This window comes from Heptranchias perlo, chromosome 14 (genome assembly GCF_035084215.1).
Source record: "Heptranchias perlo isolate sHepPer1 chromosome 14, sHepPer1.hap1, whole genome shotgun sequence".
NCBI classification, from domain to species: domain Eukaryota; kingdom Metazoa; phylum Chordata; class Chondrichthyes; order Hexanchiformes; family Hexanchidae; genus Heptranchias; species Heptranchias perlo.
The window spans coordinates 779,178-798,818 of record NC_090338.1 but is presented as its reverse complement, the minus strand read 5'-3'; the positions used below and the strand labels follow the sequence as shown (position 1 = coordinate 798,818).

Genomic DNA, 19,641 nt, shown 5'->3' with positions numbered 1-19,641 from the left:
TGTGTGTGACGGCCCTGTGAGTGACAGCACTGTGTGTGACGGCCCTGTGTGTGACGGCGCTGTGTGTGACGGCCCTGTGTGTGACGGCGCTGTGTGTGACGGCCCTGTGTGTGACAGCGCTGTGTGTGACAGCACTATGTGTGACGGCCCTGTGTGTGACGGCCCTGTGTGTGACAGCGCTGTGTGTGACAGCACTATGTGTGACGGCCCTGTGTGTGACAGCACTATGTGTGACGGCCCTGTGTGTGACGGCGCTGTGTGTGACGGCCCTGTGTGTGACGGCCCTGTGTGTGACGGCCCTGTGTGTGACAGCACTATGTGTGACGGCCCTGTGTGTGACAGTACGGTGTGTGACGGCCCTGTGTGTGATGGTGCTGTGTGTGACGGCCCTGTGTGTGACGGCCCTGTGTGTGACGGCGCTGTGTGTGACGGCGCTGTGTGTGACGGCCCTGTGTGTGACGGCCCTGTGTGTGACAGCACGGTGTGTGACGGCCCTGTGTGTGACGGCCCTGTGTGTGACAGCAGGGTGTGTGACGGCCCTGTGTGTGACTGCACTGCGTGTGACAGCACTGCGTGTGACTGTATTGCGTGTGGCTGTATTGTGTGTGACTGCACTGCGCGTGACTGTATTGTGTGTGGCTGTATTGTGTGTGACTGCACTGCGTGTGACTATTGTGTGTGACTGCTCTGCGTGTGACTGTATTGTGTGTGACTGCACTGCGTGTGACTGTATTGTGTGTGACTGCACTGCGTGTGACTGTATTGCGTGTGGCTGTATTGTGTGTGACTGTATTGTGTGTGACTGCACTGCGTGTGACTGTATTGTGTGTGACTGCACTGCGTGTGACTGTATTGCGTGTGGCTGTATTGTGTGTGACTGCACTGCGCGTGACTGTATTGTGTGTGGCTGTATTGTGTGTGACTGTATTGTGTGTGACTGCACTGCGTGTGACTGTATTGTGTGTGACTGCACTGCGTGTGACTGTATTGCGTGTGGCTGTATTGTGTGTGACTGCACTGCGCGTGACTGTATTGTGTGTGGCTGTATTGTGTGTGACTGCACTGCGTGTGACTGCACTGCGTGTGGCTGTATTGTGTGTGACTGTATTGCGTGTGGCTGTATTGTGTGTGACTGCACTGCGTGTGACTGTATTGTGTGTGACTGCACTGCGTGTGACTGTATTGTGTGTGACTGCACTGCGGGTGACTGTATTGTGTGTGACTGTATTGCGTGTGGCTGTATTGTGTGTGACTGTATTGTGTGTGACTGCACTGCGTGTGACTGTATTGTGTGTGACTACACTGCGTGTGACTGTATGGTGTGTGGCTGTATTGTGTGTGACTGCACTGCGCGTGACTGTATTATGTGTGGCTGTATTGTGTGTGACTGCACTGCGCGTGACTATTGTGTGTGGCTGTATTGTGTGTGACTGCACTGCGCGTGACTGCACTGCGTGTGGCTGTATTGTGTGTGACTGTATTGCGTGTGGCTGTATTGTGTGTGACTGCACTGCGTGTGACTGTATTGTGTGTGACTGCACTGCGTGTGACTGTATTGTGTGTGACTGCACTGCGTGTGACTGTATTGCGTGTGACTGCACTGTGTGTGACTGTATTGCGTGTGACTGCACTGCGTGTGACTGTATTGCGTGTGGCTGTATTGTGTGTGACTGCACTGCGTGTGACTGTATTGCGTGTGACTGCACTGCGTGTGACTGTATTGTGTGTGACTGCACTGCGTGTGACTGTATTGCGTGTGGCTGTATTGTGTGTGACTGCACTGCGCGAGACTGTATTGTGTGTGGCTGTATTGTGTGTGACTGCACTGCGCGTGACTGCACTGCGTGTGGCTGTATTGTGTGTGACTGTATTGCGTGTGGCAGTATTGTGTGTGACTGCACTGCGTGTGACTGTATTGCGTGTGACTGCACTGCGTGTGACTGTATTGCGTGTGACTGCACTGCGTGTGGCTGTATTGTGTGTGACTGCACTGCGTGTGACTGTATTGTGTGTGACTGCACTGCGTGTGACTGTATTGCGTGTGACTGCGCTGCGTGTGACTGTATTGTGTGTGACTGCACTGCGTGTGACTGTATTGCGTGTGACTGCACTGCGTGTGACTGTATTGCGTGTGACTGCACTGCGTGTGGCTGCACTGCATGTGACTGCACTGCGTGTGACTGTATTGTGTGTGACTGCACTGCGTGTGACTGCACTGCGTGTGACTGTATTGCGTGTGACTGCACTGCGTGTGACTGCACTGCGTGTGACTGTATTGCGTGTGACTGCACTGCGTGTGGCTGTATTGTGTGTGACTGTATTGCGTGTGACTGCACTGCGTGTGACTGCACTGCGTGTGAATGTATTGTGTGTGACTGCACTGCGTGTGACTGCACTGCGTGTGGCTGTATTGTGTGTGACTGCACTGCGTGTGGCTGTATTGTGTGTGACTGCACTGCGTGTGACTGTATTGTGTGTGACTGCACTGCGTGTGACTGCACTGCGTGTGACTGTATTGTGTGTGACTGCACTGCGTGTGACTGTATAGTGTGTGACTGCACTGCGTGTGACTGCACTGCGTGTGGCTGTATTGTGTGTGACTGCACTGCGTGTGGCTGTATTGTGTGTGACTGCACTGCGTGTGACTGTATTGCGTGTGACTGCACTGCTTGTGACTGTATTGCGTGTGACTGCACTGCGTGTGGCTGTATTGTATGTGACTGCACTGCGTGTGACTGTATTGCGTGTGACTGCACTGCGTGTGACTGTATTGTGTGTGACTGCACTGCGTGTGACTGTATTGCGTGTGGCTGTATTGTGTGTGACTGCACTGCGCGTGACTGTATTGTGTGTGGCTGTATTGTGTGTGACTGCACTGCGCGTGACTGTATTGTGTGTGGCTGTATTGTGTGTGACTGCACTGCGCGTGACTGCACTGCGTGTGGCTGTATTGTGTGTGACTGTATTGCGTGTGGCAGTATTGTGTGTGACTGCACTGCGTGTGACTGTATTGTGTGTGACTGCACTGCGTGTGACTGTATTGTGTGTGACTGCACTGCGTGTGACTGTATTGCGTGTGACTGCACTGCGTGTGACTGTATTGCGTGTGACTGCACTGCGTGTGACTGCACTGCGTGTGACTGCACTGCGTGTGACTGCACTGCGTGTGACTGCACTGCGTGTGACTGTATTGCGTGTGACTGCACTGCGTGTGACTGTATTGCGTGTGACTGCACTGCGTGTGACTGTATTGCGTGTGACTGCACTGCGTGTGACTGTATTGCGTGTGACTGCACTGCGTGTGGCTGCACTGCGTGTGACTGCACTGCGTGTGACTGTATTGTGTGTGACTGCACTGCGTGTGACTGCACTGCGTGTGACTGTATTGCGTGTGACTGCACTGCGTGTGACTGCACTGCGTGTGACTGTATTGCGTGTGACTGCACTGCGTGTGGCTGTATTGTGTGTGACTGCACTGCATGTGACTGTATTGTGTGTGACTGCACTGCATGTGACTGTATTGTGTGTGACTGCACTGCGTGACTGCACTGCATGTGGCTGTATTGTGTGTGACTGCACTGCGTGTGGCTGTATTGTGTGTGACTGCACTGCGTGTGACTGCACTGCGTGTGACTGTATTGTGTGTGACAGCACTGCGTGTGACTGCACTGCGTGTGGCAGTATTGTGTGTGACAGCACTGCGTGTGACTGTATTGTGTGTGACAGCACTGCGTGTGACTGCACTGCGTGTGACTGCACTGCGTGTGGCTGTATTGTGTGTGACTGCACTGCGTGTGACTGCAATGCGTGTGGCTGTATTGTGTGTGACTGCACTGCGTGTGGCTGTATTGTGTGTGACTGCACTGCGTGTGACTGTATTGTGTGTGACTGCACTGCATGTGACTGCACTGCGTGTGACTGTATTGTGTGTGACTGCACTGCGTGTGACTGTATTGTGTGTGACTGCACTGCGTGTGACTGTATTGTGTGTGACAGCACTGCGTGTGACTGCACTGCGTGTGACTGCACTGCGTGTGGCTGTATTGTGTGTGACTGCACTGCGTGTGACTGCACTGCGTGTGACTGTATTGTGTGTGACTGCACTGCGTGTGACTGTATTGTGTGTGACAGCACTGCGTGTGACTGCACTGCGTGTGACTGCACTGCGTGTGACTGCACTGCGTGTGGCTGTATTGTGTGTGACTGCACTGCGTGTGACTGCACTGCGTGTGACTGTATTGTGTGTGACAGCACTGCGTGTGACTGCACTGCGTGTGACTGCACTGCGTGTGACTGTATTGTGTGTGACTGCACTGCGTGTGACTGCACTGCGTGTGACTGTATTGTGTGTGACAGCACTGCGTGTGACTGCACTGCGTGTGACTGCACTGCGTGTGGCTGTATTGTGTGTGACTGCACTGCGTGTGACTGCACTGCGTGTGACTGTATTGTGTGTGACAGCACTGCGTGTGACTGTATTGTGTGTGACTGCACTGCGTGTGACCGTATTGTGTGTGACTGCACTGCGTGTGACTGCACTGCGTGTGACTGTATTGTGTGTGACTGCACTGCGTGTGACTGCACTGCGTGTGACTGCACTGCGTGTGGCTGTATTGTGTGTGACTGCACTGCGTGTGACTGCACTGCGTGTGGCTGTATTGTGTGTGACTGCACTGCGTGTGACTGTATTGTGTGTGACTGCACTGCGTGTGACTGCACTGCGTGTGGCTGTATTGTGTGTGACTGCACTGCGTGTGGCTGTATTGTGTGTGACTGCACTGCGTGTGACTGCACTGCGTGTGACTGCACTGCGTGTGACTGTATTGTGTGTGACTGCACTGCGTGTGACTGCACTGCGTGTGACTGCACTGTGTGTGACTGTATTGTGTGTGACTGCACTGCGTGTGACTGTATTGTGTGTGACTGCACTGCGTGTGACTGCACTGCGTGTGACTGCACTGCGTGTGACTGCACTGCGTGTGACTGCACTGTGTGTGACTGTATTGTGTGTGACTGCACTGCGTGTGACTGTATTGTGTGTGACTGCACTGCGTGTGGCTGTATTGTGTGTGACTGCACTGTATGAGACTGTCCTCTGCAGTTCGCAGGGTGCAATCGCACCTGATGCACATTTTAATGATCATATTTGACTCGGGAATATCAGACATTCGGGTTACAGGAACCTCTTTGCCCCAGTTTTCTCCCTCCTTCTCTCGGGACAATCCCTCAATCGAGAGCTTTGGAAGATTATTTTCTCACCGACTTCCTTTAAAACCCTGGGGTGGAAACCATCAGGTCCTGGGATTGGTCAGTCTTTAGTGCCATTATTTTTTCTAATACTGTTTTCTTGCTTACGTTAATATTAGAGACTGCCAGTCCTTGATTCATTACTAGTTTCCCTGGAATGTCTGGTATATTATCCTCTTCTTCTACTGTGAAGACTGACACAAAGTCATTATTCCACAAGTCTGCCATTTCCTTACTTTCATTTACAGTATTACCCACATCTAATTTTAAAGGACCCACATTATCCTTGACTACCCTGTTTATTGTAATATAATTGTAAAAACCTTTTGTGTTACACTGAAACTACAGCACAGAAACAGGCCATTCGGCCCAACAGGTCAATGTCGGTGTTTATGCTCCACACGAGCCTCCTCCCTCCCTACTTCATCTCACCCTATCACCATATCCTTCCATTCCTTTCTCCCTCATGTGTTTATCGAGCTTCCCCTTAAATGTATCTACACTATTCACCTCAACTACTCCTTGTGGGAGCGAGTTCCACATTCTCACCACTCTCTGGGTAAAGAAGTTTCTCCTGAATTCCCTATTGGATTTATTAGTGACTATTTTATATTTATTACCTCGAGTTCTGGTCTCCCCCACAAGTGGAAACATTTTCTCTGTTGCTACCCTATCAAACCCTATCACTATCTTAAAGACCTCTATCAGGTCACCCCTCAGTCTCCTCTTTTCTCGTGAAAAGTGCCTCAGCCTGTTCAGCCTTTCCTGATAATTATATCCTCTCAGTTCTGGTATCATCCTTGTGAATCTTTTTTGCACCTTCTCCAGTGCCTCTATATCCTTTTTATAATATGGAGATCAGAACTGTTCACAATACTCCAAGTGTGGTCTAACCAAGGTTCTATACAAGTTTAACATAACTTCTCTGCTTTTCAATCCTATCCCTCTAGAAATGAACCCCAGTGCTTGATTTGCCTTTTTTATGGCCTTATTAACCTGTGTCGCTACTTTTAGTGATTTGTGTATCTGTTCCCCCAGATCCCTTTGCTCCTCTATCCCATTTAGACTCTTATTATCCAAGCAGTGTGTGGCCTCCTTATTCTTCCCACCAAAATGCACCATCTCACACTTATCTAGAGTGAAATTCATTGGCCAATTACACACGCATTCTGCAAGTTTATTAATGGCCTCTTGTATTTTGACGCAATCTTCCTTTGTATTAACCACACCCCCTAATTTGGTGTCAGCCGCAAATTTTGAAATTATACTTCCGATTCCTGAGTCCAAATCCTTGATGTAAATTGTGAACAACAGTGGTCCCAGCACCGATCCCTGTGGAACACCACTTCCCACCTTTCACCAGTCTGAGTAACTAACCTTAACCTCTACTCTCTGTTTTCTGTTTTGTAGCCAGTTTGCTATCCATTCTGCTACCTGTCCCCTGACTCCACATGCTCTGACCTTAGTCATGAGTCTACAATGCGAAACCTTATCGAAGGCCTACTGAAAATCCAAAATTATTACTTCTACTACATTACCCTTGTCTACTCTTTCTGTTATTTCTTCAAAGAATTCAGTGAGGTTGGTCAAGCCTGACTTTCCCTTCTGAAATCCATGCTGACTATTCTTTATTGTATTCTAGATGTTTTTCTGTTACATCTTTGCGTAAAAATTCCATTATCTTTCCTGCCACCGATGTTAAGCTAACTGGTCTATAATTCCCTCGACTTGTTCTATCTCCCCTTTTTAAATATAGGTTCACATTATCTGTCCGCCAGTCCTCTGGCACTATTCCCTTTTCTACTGAATTTTTATATATGTAATAATGTCTCTGCTATCTCTCCCGTAACTTCTTTTAACATTCACGGATGCAATCAGATTACTGATTAACCGTGTCTCATTACACAATACTAGATCTAAAATAGACTGTTACCTGGTTGGTTCCTTGACTTATTGCTCTAGAAAACTGTCTCGAATGCATTCCATGAACTCATCTTCGAAACTACTTTTGCCAATTTAGTTTGCCCAGTCTGTATGAAGATTAAAATCCCCCACGATTATTGCATTAACCTTGATAGATGTTCCTCTAATTTCCTGATTTATACTCTGTCCAACACTTTAAATACTGTAAGGGGCTTGTGAACTGCTCCAGCCTGTTATTCAAAACAGGACTAGATATTAAAGGCATCAAGGGATATGGGGATGGTGCAGGAAAATGGAGTTGAGGCAGAAGATCAGCCATGATCTGATTGAATGGCGGAGCAGGCTCGAGGGGCCGGATGGCCCACTCCTGCTCCTATTTCTTATGTTCTTATTTCTTAGCTCCACCCATACTGATTCTACATCCTGATTTTCTGAGCTAAGGTCCTTTCTCATTACTGCCTTTATCTCATCAAAAAAGATATAAAGACATTTAAGATAGAAAGGGGGGAGATGATTGATAAACTAATCAAACGCAGAGAAGATAAAATCCCTGGTCTGAAAGGATTGCATCAGTGAATGTTAAAAGAAGTTACGGGAGAGATAGCAGAGACATTATTACATATATAAAAATTCATTAGAAAAGGGAATAGTGCCAGAGGACTGGCGGACAAATAATGTGAACCTATATTTAAAAAGGGGAGATAGAACAAGTCGAGGGAATTATAGACCAGTTAGCTTAACATTGGTGGCAGGAAAGATAATGGAATTTTTACTCAAAGATGCAATAGAAAAACATCTAGAATACAATAAAGAATACTCAGCATGGATTTCAGTAGGGAATAATGATAAACAGAGTGTGTCAGGAAGGGACAGAGCGTACAAACATAAGCGTGCACTCGCAAATGGGGCCGGGGTAGGAAAGAATGGTAAAAAGACAAAATTAAAGGTTCCTTATCTGAATGCGCGCAGCATTCGTAATAAGATCGATGAATTGACGGCACAAATAGAAACAAATGGGTCTGATCTCGTGGCCATTACAGAGACGTGGTTGCAAGGTGACCAAGGTTGGGAGCTAAATATTCAGGGTTATTTAACATTTCGGAAAGATAGGAAAAAAGGTAAAGGTGGTGGGGTAGCTCTGTTAATAAAGGATGAAATTGGTATAATAGTGAGAAATGATCTTGGCTCAGAAGATCAAGATGTCGAATCAATTTGGGTGGAGGTAAGAAATCACTGGTGGGAGTAGTATAGAGGCCCCCTAACAGTAGCTACACTGTAGGGCAAAATATAAATCAGGAAATAAGGGGGGCTTGTAAAAAAGGTAATGCAATAATCATGGGCGATTTTAACTTTCACATAGATTGGACAAATCAAATTGGCAAAAATAGCCCTGAGGAGGAGTTCATAGAGTGTATTAGGGACTGTTTCTTAGACCAATACGTTGGGGAACCAACCAGGGAACAGGCCTGTTTAGATCTGGTAATGGGTAACGAAACAGGATTAATGAATGATCTCAAAGTAAAGGATCCCTTGGGAAACAGTGATCATAACATGATGGAATTTCACATCCAGTTTGAGAGCGAGGATCTTGAGACTGAAACTACTGTATTAAACTTAAATAAGGGCAATTATAAAGGAATGAGGGCGGAATTGGCTAAAGTGGACTGGGTAAACAGATTAGATGGTATAGGAACATAGGAACATAGGAACAGGAGCAGGCCATTCAGCCCCTCGTGCCTGCTCTGCCATTTGATAAGATCATGGCTGATCTGTGATTTAACTCCATATACTTGCATTTGGCCCATATCCCTTAATAACTTTGGTTGCCAAAAAGCTAACATAGAGTCATAGAGTCATAGAGTTATACAGCACGGATAGAGGCCCTTCGGCCCATCGTGTCCGCGCCGGCCATCAAGCCCAGTCTAATCTAATCCCATATTCCAGCATTTGGTCCGTAGCCTTGTATGCTATGGCATTTCAAGTGCTCATCCAAATGCTTCTTGAATGTTGTGAGGGTTCCTGCCTCCACAACCCTCTCAGGCAGTGAGTTCCAGACTCCAACCACCCTCTGGGTGAAAAAGTTCTTTCTCAAATCCCCTCTAAACCTCCCGCCTTTTACCTTGAATCTATGCCCCCTTGTTATAGAACCCTCAACGAAGGGAAAAAGCTCCTTAGTATCCATCCTATCTGTGCCCCTCATAATTTTGTACACCTCAATCATGTCCCCCCTCAGCCTCCTCTGCTCCAAGGAAAACAAACCCAATCTTCCCAGTCTCTCTTCATAGCTGAAGCGCTCCAGCCCTGGTAACATCCTGGTGAATCTCCTCTGCACCCTCTCCAAAGCGATCACATCCTTCCTGTAGTGCGGCGACCAGAACTGCACACAGTACTCCAGCTGTGGCCTAACCAGTGTTTTATACAGCTCCATCATAACCTCCTTGCTCTTATATTCTATGCCTCGGCTAATAAAGGCAAGTATCCCATATGCCTTCTTTACCACCTTATCTACCTGTTCCGCCGCCTTCAGGGATCTGTGAACTTGCACACCAAGATCCCTCTGACCCTCTGTCTTGCCTAGGGTCCTCCCATTCATTGTGTAGTCCCTTGCCTTGTTAGTCCCTCCAAAGTGCATCACCTCGCACTTTTCCGGGTTAAATTCCATTTGCCACTGTTCCGCCCATCTGACCAACCCATCTATATCGTCCTGCAGACTGAGGCTATCCTCCTCGCTATTTACCACCCTACCAATTTTTGTATCATCAGCGAACTTACTGATCATACCTTTTACATTCATATCCAAGTCGTTAATGTAGACCACAAACAGCAAGGGCCCCAGCACCGATCCCTGTGGTACCCCACTGGCCACAGGCTTCCAGTCACAAAAACAACCATCGACCATCACCCTCTGCCTTCTGCCACTAAGCCAGTTTTGTATCCAAAGTTCCAAGGCACCCTGGACTCCATGGGCTCGTACCTTCTTGACCAGTCTCCTGTGCGGGACTTTATCGAAGGCCTTACTGAAATCCATGTATACCACATCCACTGCGTTACCCTCATCCACTCGCCTCGTCACCCCCTCAAAAAATTCAATCAAATTAGTCAGACATGATCTTCCCTTGACAAAGCCATGTTGACTATCCCTGATTAATCCTTGCTTCTCCAAGTGGAGACTAATTTTGTCCTTCAGAATTTTTTCCAACAATTTTCCTACCACTGATGTTAGGCTCACTGGCCTGTAGTTCCCCGGTTTTTCCCTACTCCCCTTCTTGAATAATGGTACTACATTAGCGGTTCTCCAGTCCTCTGGCACATCCCCTGTGGCCAGAGAGGTTCTGAATATATGTGTTAGAGCCCCCACAATCTCCTCCTTTGCCTCACACAGTAGCCTGGGATACATTTCGTCCGGGCCTGGGGATTTATCCATTTTTAGGCCTGCTAAAACCGCCAATACCTCCTCCCGCTCAATGTTAATATGTTCGAGTATATCACAGTCCCCCTGTCGTATTTCTATGTCTACATCGTCCTTCTCCATAGTGAAAACAGATGCAAAAAATTCATTTAGAACCCCTCCTACATCTGCCGGCTCCACACACAGATTGCCATTTTTGTCCCTAATGGGCCCTATTTTTTCCCTAGTCATCCTCTTACCCTTAATATACTTATAAAACATCTTAGGATTTTCCTTTATTTTGCTCGCCAGAGTTTTTTCATGGCCCCTCCTTGATCTCCTAATTTCTTTTTTAAGTATCCCCCTGCACTTTTTGTACTCCTCTCGGGCTTCCTCCGTCTTTAGCCTTTTGTATCTGCCAAAAGCCCTCCTTTTTTTCCTAATCCATTCTCGTATATCCCCTGACATCCAAGGTTCCCTGGAGTTCTTGGAACCACCCTTGACCTTTACGGGAACATGTTGCCATTGTATGGTCTCAATCTCCCTTCTGAAAGACTCCCATTGCTCCGATGCGGATTTTCCTACAAGCAGCTGATCCCAGTCCATTTTGGCCAGATCCTGCCTTATCCTATTAAAATCGGCCTTCCCCCAATTTAGAACCTTTATTTCCGGCCCCTCCCTGTCCTTTTCCATGACCACCTTAAATCTCACCGAATTATGGTCACTGTCACCAAAGTGCTCACCTACTAGCACTTCTTCCACTTGGCCGGCCACATTCCCTAGAATTAGGTCCAGTACCGCCCCCTCTCTTGTAGGACTTTCTACATGCTGGCTCAAAAAGCTCTCCTGGATGCACGTTAAGAATTTTGTACCCTCTAAGCCTTTTACACTCTGAGTATCCCAGTTAATATTGGGGAAGTTGAAATCCCCCACTATTATTACCCTATTATTTGCACAATTTTCTGAGATTTGCCTACATATCTGTTTATCTATCTCCCCCTGACTGTTTGGGGGTCTATAGTACACTCCCATCAAAGTGCTTGCCCCCTTTTTGTTTTTAAGCTCCACCCATATGGCCTCATTTGAGGAACCTGCTAATATATCATCCCTCCTTATGGCAGTAATTGATTCTTTAATTAATATTGCGACCCCCCCTCCTCTTATACCTCCCCCTCTGTCTCGCCTGAAGATTCTGTACTCCGGAATATTGAGCTGCCAGTCTTACCCCTCCCTCAACCATGTCTCTGTGACAGCAACTTTATCGAAGGCCTTACTGAAATCCATGTTTACCACATCCACTGCGTTACCCTCATCCACACGCCTAGTCACCCCCTCAAAATTTAATTTAAATTTAAATTTAGCTATTGAGCTGGTATCAATTGCCGTTTGCGGAAGAGAGTTCCAAACTTCTACCACCCTTTGTGTGTAGAAATGTTTTCTAATCTCGCTCCTGAAAGGTCTGGCTCTAATTTTTAGACTGTGCCCCCTACTCCTAGAATCCCCAACCAGCAGAAATAGTTTCTCTCTATCCACCCTATCTGTTCCCCTTAATATCTTATAAACTTCACCCCTTAGATCACCCCTTAACCTTCGAAACTCCAGAGAATACAACCCCAATTTGTGTAATCTCTCCTCGTAACTTAACCCTTGAAGTCTGGGTATCATTCTAGTAAACCTACGCTGCACTCCCTCCAAGGCCAATATGTCCTTCCGAAGGTGCGGTGCCCAGAACTGCTCACAGTACTCCAGGTGCGGTCTAACCAGGGTTTTGTATCGCTGCAGCATAACTTCTGCCCCCTTGTACTCTAGTCCTCCAGATATAAAGGCCAGCATTCCATTAGCCTTATTGATTATTTTCTGCACCTGTTCATGACACTTCAATGATCGATGTACCTGAACACCGAAGTCCCTTTGGACATCCACTGTTTTTAACTTTTTACCATTTATAGAGTCATAGAGTCATAGAGTCATAGAGTTATACAGCACGGATAGAGGCCCTTCGGCCCATCGTGTCCGCGCCGGCCATCAGCCCTGTCTACTCTAATCCCATATTCCAGCATTTGGTCCGTAGCCTTGTATGCTATGGCATTTCAAGTGCTCATCCAAATGCTTCTTGAATGTTGTGAGGGTTCCTGCCTCCACAACCCTTTCAGGCAGTGAGTTCCAGACTCCAACCACCCTCTGGGTGAAAAAGTTCTTTCTCAAATCCCCTCTAAACCTCCCGCCTTTTACCTTGAATCTATGTCCCCTTGTTATAGAACCCTCAACGAAGGGAAAAAGCTCCTTAGTATCCATCCTATCTGTGCCCCTCATAATTTTGTACACCTCAATCATGTCCCCCCTCAGCCTCCTCTGCTCCAAGGAAAACAAACCCAATCTTCCCAGTCTCTCTTCATAGCTGAAGCGCTCCAGCCCTGGTAACATCCTGGTGAATCTCCTCTGCACCCTCTCCAAAGCGATCACATCCTTCCTGTAGTGTAGAAAGTACCCTGTTCTATCCTTTTTTGATCCAAAGTGGATGACCTCACATTTGTCTACATTGAATTCCATTTGCCACAGTTTTGCCCATTCACCTAATCCATCATAGAATCATAGAAGTTACAACATGGAAACAGGCCCTTCGGCCCAACATGTCCATGTCGCCCAGTTTATACCACTAAGCTAGTCCCAATTGCCTGCACTTGGCCCATATCCCTCTATACCCATCTTACCCATGTAACTGTCCAAATGCTTTTTAAAAGACAAAATTGTACCCGCCTCTACAACTGCCTCTGGCAGCTCGTTCCAGACACTCACCACCCTTTGAGTGAAAAAATTGCCCCTCTGGACCCTTTTGTATCTCTCCCCTCTCACCTTAAATCTATGCCCCCTCGTTATAGACTCCCCTACCTTTGGGAAAAGATTTTGACTATCTACCTTATCTATGCCCCTCATTATTTTATAGACTTCTATAAGATCACCCCTTAACCTCCTACTCTCCAAGGAAAAAAGTCCCAGTCGATCTAACCTCTCCCTATAAGTCAAACCATCAAGTCCCGGTAGCATCCTAGTGAATCTTTTCTGCACTCCTTCTAGTTTAATAATATCCTTTCTATAATAGGGTGACCAGAACTGTACACAGTATTCCAAGTGTGGCCTTACTAATGTCCCGTACAACTTCAACAATTTATCCCTACTCTCTGTCGCCTTTCGCTCAGCCAACTTCCTAACCAAGTCCGTACTTTTCCCTCGATTCCATGGGCTTCTATCTTAGCTGAGAGTCTCTTATGTGGGACCCTATCAAATGCCTTCTGGAAGTCCATATAAATAACATCCATTGACATTCCCCTCTCCACTACTTTAGTCACCTCTTCAAAAAATTCAATCAGGTTTGTCAGGCACGACCTACCTTTCACAAATCCATGCTGGCTCTCTCTGATTAACTGAAAATTCTCGAGGTGTTCAGTCACCCTATCCTTAAGTATAGACTCCAGCATTTTCCCCACAACAGATGTTAGGCTAACTGGTCTATAATTCCCTGGTTTCCCTCTCTCTCCTTTCTTAAAAAGCGGAGTGACATGTGCAATTTTCCAATCTGGAGGGACAGTTCCTGAATCTAGAGAACTTTGAAAGATTATAGTTCGGGCATCTGCAATGTGCTCACCTACTTCCTTTAAAATCCTGGGATGGAAACCATCTGGTCCTGGGGATTTGTCACTCTTTAGTGCTGTTATTTTCTTCATTACTGTTGCTTTACTTATGTTAATTTTATTGAGTCCCTGTCCCCGATTCAATATAAGTTTTCTTGGGATTTCCGGCATGCTATCCTCTTTTTCTACTGTAAATACTGACGCAAAGTAATTGTTCAACATGTCCGCCATTTCCCCATTGTCAATGACAATATCCCCACTTTCAGTTTTTAAGGGGCCAACACTGCTCCTGACCACCCTCTTTTTCCTAATATAACTATAAAAGTTCTTTGTATTGGTTTTGATATCCCTTGCAAGTTTCTTTTCATACTCTCTCTTTGTAGCTCTTACTATCTGTTTTGTGATCCTTTGTTGATCTTTGTATCTTTCCCATTCGCCAGGATCTGTGCCATTTTTTGCCTTTTTGTATGCCCTTTCCTTATGTCTTATACTGTCCCTTACCTCTTTAGTTGTCCATGGCTGTTTTTTTTGGCAAGTAGAGTTCTTGCCCCTCAGGGGTATAAACCGATTCTGTATCTCGTTAAATGTTTCTTTAAACATTTCCCACTGATCATCAGTCGTTTTACCCATTAACAGATTTGCCCAGTTTACTGTGGACAGTCTCTGTCTCATCCCATTGAAATCGGCCTTACCCAAGTCCAGAATCTTAGCAGCTGATTCACTTTTTTCCCTGTCAAGCACTACATCGAACTCAATCATGTTATGATGGTGGATAAGCAGTGGCAAACATTTAAAAAGATATTTTATGACTCACAACAAAAATATATCCCTCTGAGGAGGAAAGACTCCACAAAAAAGGTGAACCAACCATGGCTAACTAAGGAAGTCAAGGATGGTATCAGATTAAAAGAAAAAACAGACAACATGGCAAAAATTACTGGAAAGCCCGAAGATTGGGAAAACTTTAAAAACCAGCAAAGGATGAGTTAAAGAATAATAAAGAGGAAGAAAATAGATTATGAGAGTAAACTAGCTAGAAATATAAAAACTGATAGTAAAAGCTTCTACAAGTATATAAAAAGGAAGAGGGTAGCTAAAGTAAACATTGGTCCCTTAGAAGATGAGACTGGGGAAATAATAATGGAAAACAAGGAAATGGCAGAGGAATTGAACAGATATTTTGTATCTGTCTTCACAGTAGAAGACACTAATAATATACCAATAATAGTAGAAAATCAAGGGGCAAAGGGGAGGGAGGAACTAAAAACAATCACTATCACTAGAGAAAAAGTACTAGGTAAACTAATGGGTCTAAAGGCTGACAAGTCCCCTGGACCTCTTGGCTTGCATCCGAGGGTCTTAAAGGAAATGGCTGCAGAGATAGTGAATGCATTGGTTGTAATCTTCCAGAATTCACCAGATTTCTGGAAAGGTCCCAGCGGATTGGAAAACCGCAAACGTAACACCCCTATTCAAGAAGGGAGTGAGACAGAAAGCAGGTAACTTTTGACCAGTTAGCCTAACGTCTGTCATTGGGAAAAATTTTTTTATTCGTTCATGGGATGTGGGCATCGCTGGCAAGGCTGGCATTTATTGCCCATCCCTAGTGAGATTTTTACAACTGAGTGGCTTGCTTGGCCATTTCAGAGAGCAATTAAGAATCAACCACATTGCTGTGGGTCTGGAGTCACATCTCGGCCAGACTGGGTAAGGACGGCAGGTTTCCTTCCCTGAAGGACATTAGTGAACCAGATGGGTTTTTATGACAATCTGGTAGTTTCATGGCCACTGTTATTGATACTAGTATTTTAATTCCAGATTTTTATTTAATTAATTGAATTTAAATTCACCAGCTGCTGTGGTGGGATTTGAACTTGTGACTCTGGATTTTAGTCCAGGCCTCTGGATTACTAGCCCAGTAACATAACCACTACGCTACCGTACCCCTAAAATGCTAGAATCCATTATTAAGGAAGTAGTAGCAGGACATTTGGAGACTCATAATACAATCAAGGAGAGTCAACATGGTTTTATGAAGGGGAAATCATGTCTGACAAATTTATTAGAGTTCTTTGAGGAAGTAACAGGCAGGGTGGATAAAGGGGAACCAATGGATGCAGTATATTTGGATTTCCAAAAGGATTCGTAAGGTGCCACATAAAAGATTACTGCACAAGATAAGAGCTCATGGTGTTGGGGGTAATATACTGGCATGGATAGAGGATTGGCTAACTAACAGAAAACAAAGAGTCGGGATAAAAGGGTCATTTTCAAAATGGCAATCTGTAACCAGTGGGGTGCCGCAGGGCTCAGTGCTGGGGCCTCAACTATTTACAATATATATCAATGACTTGGATGAAGGAACAGAGTGTCTTGTGGCCAAATTTGCTGATGACACAAAGATAGGTGGAAAAGCAAGTTGTGATGAGGACACAAAGTGTCTGCAAAGGGATATTGACAGGTTAAGCGAATGGGCAAAAATTTGGCAGATGGAATATAATGTGGGAAAATGTGAAGTCATCCACTTTGGGAGGAAAAATAAAAAAGCAAAATATTATTTGAATGGAGAAATTCTACAAAATGCTGCGGTACAGAGGGATCTGGGTGTCCTCGTACATGAAACACAAAAAGTCAACATACAGGTGGAGCAGGTAATCCGGAAGGCAAATGGAATATTGGCCTTCATTTCTAGGGGGATGGAGTATAAAAGCAGGGAAGTCATGCTACAACTGTACAGGGTGCTGGTGAGACCACACCTGGAGTACTGCGTACAGTTCTGGTGCCCTTATTTAAGGAAGGACGTACTTGCATTGGAGGCAGTTCAGAGAAGGTTCACTAGGTTGATTCCAGGTATGGAAGGGTTGTCTTATGAGGAAAGATTGAACAGGTTGGGTCTATACTCATTGGAGTTTAGAAGAATGAGAGGAGATCTTATTTGCTTGAGTTCTTTGAGGATATAACGTACAGGGTGGATACGGGGGAACCAGTGGACGTAGTGTATTTAGACTTCCAGAAGGCATTCGACAAGGTGCCACATAAAAGATTATTGCTCAAGATAAAGAATCACTGGATTGGGGGTAATATTCTGGCATGGGTGGAGGATTGGTTATCTAACAGGAAGCAGAGAGTTGGGATAAACGGTTCATTCTCGGACTGGCAACCAGTAGCCAGTGGTGTTCCGCAGGGGTCGGTGCTGGGTCCCCAACTCTTTACAATCTATATTAATGATTTGGAGGAGGGGACCGAGTGTAGCATATCAAAGTTTGCAGATGATACAAAGATGGGAGGGAAAGTGGAGAGTGAGGAGGACATAAAAAACCTACAGGGGGATATAGACAGGCTGGGTGAGTGGGCGGAGATTTGGCAGATGGAATACAATATTGGAAAATGTGAGGTTATGCACTTTGGCAGGAAAAATCAGAGAGCAAGTTATTATCTTAATGGCGAGAAACTGGAAAGTACTGCAGTACAAAGGGATCTGGGGGTCCTAGTGCAAGAAGATCAAAAAGTTAGTATGCAGGTGCAGCAGGTGATCAAGAAGGCCAACGGAATGTTGGCTTTTATTGCTCGGGGGATAGAATATAAAAACAGGGAGGTATTGCTGCAGTTATATAAGGTATTGGTGAGACCGCACCTGGAATACTGCATACAGTTTTGGTCTCCATACTTAAGAAAAGACATACTTGCTCTCGAGGCAGTACAAAGAAGGTTCACTCGGTTAATCCCGGGGATGAGGGGGTGGACATATGAGGAGAGGTTGAGTAGATTGGGACTCTACTCATTGGAGTTCAGAAGAATGAGAGGCGATCTTATTGAAACGTATAAGATTGTGAAGGGGCTTGATTGGGTGGATGCGGTAAGGATGTTCCCAAGGATGGGTGAAACTAGAACTAGGGGGCATAATCCGGCCAATTACCGCCCCATCAGTCTACTCTCAATCATCAGCAAAGTGATGGAAGGTGTCGTCGACAGTGCTATCAAGCGGCACTTACTCACCAATAACCTGCTCACCAATGCTCAGTTTGGGTTCCGCCAGGACCACTCGGCTCTAGACCTCATTACAGCCTTGGTCCAAACATGGACAAAAGAGCTGAATTCCAGAGGTGAGGTGAGAGTGACTGCCCTTGACATCAAGGCAGCATTTGACCGAGTGTGGCACCAAGGAGCCCTAGTAAAATTGAAGTCAATGGGAATCAGGGGGAAAACTCTCCAGTGGCTGGAGTCATACCTAGCACAAAGGAAGATGGTAGTGGTTGTTGGAGGCCAAGCATCTCAGCCCCAGGGCATTGCTGCAGGAGTTCCTCAGGGCAGTGTCCTCGGCCCAACCATCTTCAGCTGCTTCATCAATGACCTTCCCTCCATCATAAGGTCAGAAATGGGGATGTTCGCTGATGACTGCACAGTGTTCAGTTCCATTCGCAACCCCTCAGATAATGAAGCAGTCCAAGCCCGCATGCAGCAAGACCTGGACAACATCCAGGCTTGGGCTGATAAGTGGCAAGTAACATTCGCGCCAGATAAGTGCCAGGCAATGACGATCTCCAACAAGAGAGAGTCTAACCACCTACCCTTGACATTCAACGGCATTACCATCGCCGAATCCCCCACCATCAACATCCTGGGGGTCACCATTGACCAGAAACTTAACTGGACCAGCCATATAAATACTGTGGCTACGAGAGCAGGTCAGAGGCTGGGTATTCTGCGGCGAGTGACTCACCTCCTGACTCCCCAAAGCCTTTCCACCATCTACAAGGCACAAGTCAGGAGTATGATGGAATACTCTCCACTTGCCTGGATGAGTGCAGCTCCAACAACACTCAAGAAGCTCGACACCATCCAAGATAAAGCAGCCCGCTTGATTGGCACCTCATCCACCACCCTAAACAGTCTCTCCCTTCACCACCGGCGCACTGTGGCTGCAGTGTGCACCATCCACAGGATGCACTGCAGCAACTCGCCAAGGCTTCTTCGACAGCACCTCCCAAACCCGCGACCTCTACCACCTAGAAGGACAAGAGCAGCAGGCGCATGGGAACAACACCACCTGCACGTTCCCCTCCAAGTCACACACCATCCCGACTTGGAAATATATCGCCGTTCCTTCATCGTCGCTGGGTCAAAATCCTGGAACTCCCTTCCTAACAGCACTGTGGGAGAACCGTCACCACACGGACTGCAGCGGTTCAAGAAGGCGGCTCACCACCACCTTCTCAAGGGCATTTAGGGATGGGCAATAAATGCCGGCCTTGCCAGCGACGCCCACATCCCGTGAACGAATTAAAAAAAAAAAAATCTTAGAATAAGGGGCTGCTCTTTCAAAATTGAGATGAGGAGAAACTTCTTCACTCAGAGGGTAGTAGGTCTGTGGAATTTGCTGCCCCAGGAAGCTGTGGAAGCTACATCATTAAATAAATTTAAAACAGAAATCGACAGTTTCCTAGAAGTGAAGGG

General features: G+C 46.4%; 1 protein-coding gene across 2 annotated transcripts in view; it reads left to right on the top strand.

Moving 5' to 3' along the window:
• LOC137332244 (15-hydroxyprostaglandin dehydrogenase [NAD(+)]-like) overlaps positions 1-19,641 on the top strand; it is a 142,160-nt gene that overhangs the window by 25,731 nt on the left and 96,788 nt on the right. The window lies entirely within an intron of this gene.